The following is a 6,000-nucleotide window of genomic DNA, read 5'->3' on the forward strand; positions in this document are numbered from 1 at the left end:
TGTCTGCCATGCGTGTAGCAAAAAGGGACATTTAACTAAAAAGTGCAGAAGTTCAAAGGGTAAGATTAAGCCTGGGCAGGGGAAAGCTCAACAGGCTCAGGCAGCCACACACCATCTAGAAGAAGCAGATGAAGAGGCAGCATGGGCCTACAGCATGTTTGGAGTGGAAACAGATGAGGAACCACCTGAACCATATTATGCCACAGTCACTGTCAGGGGAAAGGACATTAAGTTTGAGATTGATCAGGGGCTACTGCATCGGTCATTAGTGAGGAGACCTACAGGAGGACATGGGGGTCCAACCTGCCTCCCATTAGACCGTCAAAGCTCAAACTCAGGACCTATACGGGGCAGCCCATACCTCATTTAGGGGTGTTATATGTGGACATTTCAGCTGGAGGTCAGAAGGCTGAAGCCAGGCTAGTAATCGCTAAGGGAAGGGTCCCAGTCTTTTGAGCTGCGATTGGCTTCGCAAAATCCAGCTAAACTGGCATGAAATTAAGTATGCACACACAACGGAGGACATTCTGCAGCGGTACAGTGACATTTTCAGGGACGAGCTAGGAACAATAAAGGGCGTGACAGTGAAACTCCATGTCGACCCTGAGGCTACACCGTTTTTTTAAGCCCAGGTCGGTGCTCTATGCCATGAAAGGCAAAGTTGAGGAGGAGCTGGAACATTTACAGAGGCTGGGCATCATTGAGCCCGTCCAGTTTTCAAGGTGGGCTGCTCCCGTTGTTCCAGTTTTGAAGGCAGACGATACGGTGAGGATATGTGGGGATTATAAGCTTACGGTGAATCAGGTCTCTAAGCTGGAGGAGTACCCATTGCCACGGATGGATGACCTGTTTGCAACCCTGTCAGGGGGTAAGCTGTTCACAAAACTGGACACGAGCCAAGTCTACCAACAGCTGCTGCTTGACAAGGATTCAAAGGAGTACATCACAATTAATACGCGCAAGGGATTATTCAAGTACAATCGCCTGGTGTTTGGAGTGGCGTCCAGCTCCGCCATTTTCCAAAGGACAATGGACACTTTGCTGCAGGGGATTCCGCACGTAGCAGTGTATCTTGATGATATTTTGATCACGGGGGCTACGGAGGTGGGGCATCTGGCTAATTTAGAACGGGTGCTGAAGAGGCTCTCAGACGCAGGGCTGCGGTTGAAACGCAGAAAATGTGTGTTCCTGGCATCGAGTGTGACTTACCTGGGACACCAGATCACAGCTGAGGGGCTCTGCCCTGTGGAGGACAAAGTGAGAGCTATTAAGGAGGCCCCAAGCCCTAAGTCCGTCACGGAACTCAGATCATTTTTGGGCATGGTGAATTATTATGGCAAGTTTCTTCCTGACTTCTCAAGGGTTTTGACCCCACTGTATAAGCTGCTTCACAATGACACTAAGTGGCAGTGGGGTGAAGAGCAGGAGGAAGCTTTCAAGGAAGTGAAAGAACATCTCCACTCAGCGAAGCTGCTTGTTCACTATGACTCAGACAAGGAGGTCACCCTGGCATGTGATGCCTCGCCCTATGGAGTTGGGGCAGTTCTCTCACATGTAACGGAGGACCGTTCAGAGAAGCCTATTGGTTTTGCTTCACATACCCTGACAGCTGCTGAGAAGGGATATTCACAGCTAGACAAAGAAGGTCTGGCCATTGTTTTTGCGGTCAAACGCTTTCATCAGTACCTTTATGGACGCGTATTTACAATTTATACGGACCATAAACCACTGATGAGCCTGTTCAGTGAGACTAGGTGCATCCCACCGCTAGCCTCAGCCAGGATACAGCGTTGGGCTCTCACATTGTCAGCCTACCGGTACACTATAGTGTACAGGGCGGGTGGGAATAATGCAAATGCTGATGCACTGAGCTGACTACCTTTACCTGAGACACCTGTTACTACATATGTGCCTCCAGAGACTGTGTTTTCAATGGAGAGGCTGTCAGGGACACCTGTAAAGGCGACCCAAATCAAGCAGTGGACAGAGAAGGACCCAGTCCTGTCCCAAGTCAAGCAAGTCAAAGATTTTTCTTTTACAAGGTTGGCCCAGAGTCGTGGAAGGAGAGGAACTGAGGCCTTATGCCAAACACAAGACAAAACTCAGTCTGCAGGATGGCTGCATTTTCTGGGGGGGGGGGGCACGAGGGTCATCATGCCTCCCCCTGGCCGTTCACAGATTGTGGAGGAAATTCATGAGGCTCACCCAGGAGTGTCTCGAATGAAAAGCCTTGCAAGATCCTACGTTTGGTGGCCAAGAATGGATCTGGAGAACAAGGTAAAATCATGCACGCAATGTCAAACTAATCAGAATATGCCACCAGCAGCTCCTTTGCACCCATGGGAGTGGCCAGACCACCCCTGGTCTAGGCTACATTTGGACTTTGCTGGCCCTTTTATGGGGCAGATGTTTCTTGTAATGGTAAGATGCGCATTCTAAATGGATCGAAGCTCAGATCATGAGCAACATCACAGCCCCCTCAACCATAGACAAACTCAGGCAAGTGTTTGCAGTCCACGGGTTGCCTGACACTCTGGTCACTGATAATGACCCAACGTTCACCAGTGAACTGTTCAGTGAGTTCATGCAGCAGAATGGCATTCATCACATTCAGACGGCCCCTTTCCACCCAGCCTCAAATGGTTTGGCTGAGCGGGCTGGCAGACAGTGAAGGAAGGCCTGAAGCGGATGCCAGGGGACTCTCTTAGCATTCGGCTTTCACGTTTCCTGTTTAAATACCGCCTCATGCCACAGACTACGACTGCCCGCACTCCCGCAGAGGTGCTGATGGGGCGTAGACCCAAGCCAAGATTGGACCTGCTGCGCCCGGACATGAAAGCAAAAGTGGAGAGAAAGCAGGAAAAGCAGAAGGAGGGACATGATCAACATGTGCGAGAGAGGCAGTTAAAACCGGATGACAATGTCTATGTGAGAAACAACCAGCAATGGCTGCCTGGGGTTATTCTTAAGCAGAGTGGTCCCGTCTCCTACGTTGTTAAGCTGACTGATGGGCGTGTTTTCCGCAGACATCAGGACCATGTGCGTCTGCGTCATGATACCGGCTCAGAGGCAGACAGTTCCATGGAGTTTCCATTTGTGAGTCAGACTACGGTGGAAGCATGTCCACCAGTGATGTTGCCAGAGGGCGAGACGCTGGCAGAGGGGTCGGGGTCCCCTGAGGAGGATGGACATTCTCACGCAGACACACGGACCCCTCTCATGCCCCCAAAACCAGATCCACCCAAAACACCCTCACCAGCGGTGCCTGCTGGGTCACTGGGGGTAGTGCGCAGATCGCAGCGCACTCGTAAACCTCCTGACAGACTGAATCTTCGACAGGACAGTTTTTTTTGTTGTTGTTAGATTGAATGTTGAATCTGTCATGTTTTCCAGATGTTTTGTACTGGTAAACTGTTGCTGAGATACTAGTATAAGTTTTCAGGGGTACACAAGTTAATAACACCACTGTTTTTTATTTCCTAGTTTTTTACATTTGGGGGATGTTGGATTTTAAAGGGGGAGAAGTGTTGTAATGTGAGCATTATTAAAAGTAAGTTAATACTAATTAGGATAACAAGGGTTTTACTTCCGTTCTTTTTACTTCCAGTGTGCTCTGTATATAGTGTGCCTCCATGCCATACGGGTTGTGAAAGCTTCTGTATATAGATATCGGTTTTGATGTTCGAGATAAAGTTGTTTCTTTGGGCATGAAGTTGTTGAGTGTGCCTTTTTCAAAGTAGAAGTTACCACAAATAATATGTAAATAAACAATAAATATTGAGAACATAAGATGAGGAGTCCTTGAAAGTGAAGTACATTGGTTGTGGGAACATTTCAATGAAGGGGCAAATAAAGTTGAGTGAAGTTATCCCCTTTGATTCAAGAACCTGATGGTTGAGGTAGCTGCTCCTGGACCTGGGTGGTGTGAGTCCTGAGGCTCCTCTACCTTAGCATTCCCAACATCCTTTGTTCACACTCCATGATGACAAAGTACTGTGCAAATGTCTTACGCACCCTAGCTATATATGCATTTGGAGGGGAATGGAAGATGCTGACCATTGTGCTATCAGGTATCATTAACTATCAGACTGCTGGGGTGTGTTCAGATGGTCAGAAAATTGGCCAGAACTCAAGGGAACACTTCCATGTTCTCATTAAATATTACTTAATTATTTATTACTATTATTTGTTCTTTCCTTTTTTGTGTTTGCATAATTTGTTGTCTTTTGCACATTGGTTGTTTGTCTGTCTTTGTATATAGTTTTTATTGATTCCATTGTGTTTCTTGTTATTTACTGTAAATGCCCATATATCTACTTTAATATTCAATTCACTTTGAATTTTGAGAACAACCACATACTGTAAATACTGTGCTTATAGAAGCAAGTCAGAAGCTGGGTATCTCAAGGTAAGTGACTCATCTAATAGCATCTCAGTCTTCTACCGTCTGCAAAATATTAGTCAGGAGCATGATGACTTGTTTTCTCTGTTTTCATGAGTAAGTCCAACATCTGTCTTTTCATTCCTTCCCTTCTTACCATCTAGAGACCCAAATGTTCTTTTCCAGGTGAAGCAGAACTTGCACATCTGTTCCAGTGTGTACAATATTCGGTGTTCACAATTGGGTGGTCTCTTCTACACTGGAAAACCCTGATGCAGGTTAAGTGGTTGTTTTGTTATGTTCAGTCAAAGTTCAAAGTAAATGTTTTATCAAAGTACGTTTATGTCACCCTATACAACCCTGAGGTTCATTTTCTTGTGGGCATACTCAGTAAATCCCATAATACAATAACAACCAGAACAGAGTCAATGAAAGACCATACCAAGACTACAGTCCGCAGAAGTCACCCTGGGTGCCCTGTTACCATAAGACAAAGGAGCAGAAGCCGGCCATTCGGCCCATCGAGTCTGCTCCGCCATTTTATCATGAGCTGATCCATTCTCCCATTTAATCCCACTCCCCCGCCTTCTCACCATAACCTTTGATGTCCTGGCTACTCAGATACTTATCAATCTCTGCCTTAAATACACCCAATGACTTGGCCTCCACTGCTGCCCGTGGCAACAAATTCCATAGATTCACCAACCTCTGGCTAAAAAATATCTTCGCATCTCTGTTCTGAATGGGCGCCCTTCAATCCTTAAGTCATGCCCTCTCGTACTAGACTCCCCCATCATGGGAAACAACTTTGCCACATCCACCCCGTCCATGCCTTTCAACATTCGAAATGTTTCTATGAGGGCCCCCCTCATTCTTCTAAACTCCAAGGAATACAGTCCAAGAGCGGACAAACGTTGCTCATATGTTAACCCTCTCATTCCCGGAATCATTCTAGTGAATCTTCTCTGTACTCTCTCCGACGTCAGCACATCCTTTCTTAAATAAGGAGACCAAAACTGCCCACAGTACTCCAAGTGAGGTCTCACCAGCACCTAATAGAGCCTCAACATCATATCCCTGCTCCTATACTCTACTCCTCTAGAAATGAATGCCAACATTGCATTCGCCTTCTTCACCACCGGCTCAACCTGGAGGTTAACCTTAAGGGTATCCTGTACGAGGACTCCCAATTCCCGTTGCATCTCAGAACTTTGAATTCTTTCCCCATTTAAATAATAGTCTGCCCGTTTATTTCTTCTGCCAAAGTGCAGAACCATACATTTTACCTGTCATTATAATTCACTATAATCCAGGATATTCCCTCTTCTCATCACTACCATCAGAGAGAAGGTGCACAGACCTGAAGATGCACACTCAACGCTTTAGGCACAGCTTCTTGCCCTCCGCTATCATATTTCTCAATGGTCCCTGTACGCTACCTCGCTATCTGAACTCTTTTTGCACTACTTTTCTATTTTTTTAATATATTCTTAGGGTAACTTCTGGTAACTTTTATGTCATTCCTGAACCCATTGAACTGAAGTGGAAACAAGTCATCCTCAGTCACAAGACAAAGTCTCCACTCCAGGATCATACCTAAGCCGTCTGCGTCCGTTCCC

This window comes from Mobula birostris, chromosome 21, assembly GCF_030028105.1.
Source record: "Mobula birostris isolate sMobBir1 chromosome 21, sMobBir1.hap1, whole genome shotgun sequence".
Taxonomy (NCBI): Eukaryota; Metazoa; Chordata; class Chondrichthyes; order Myliobatiformes; family Myliobatidae; genus Mobula; species Mobula birostris.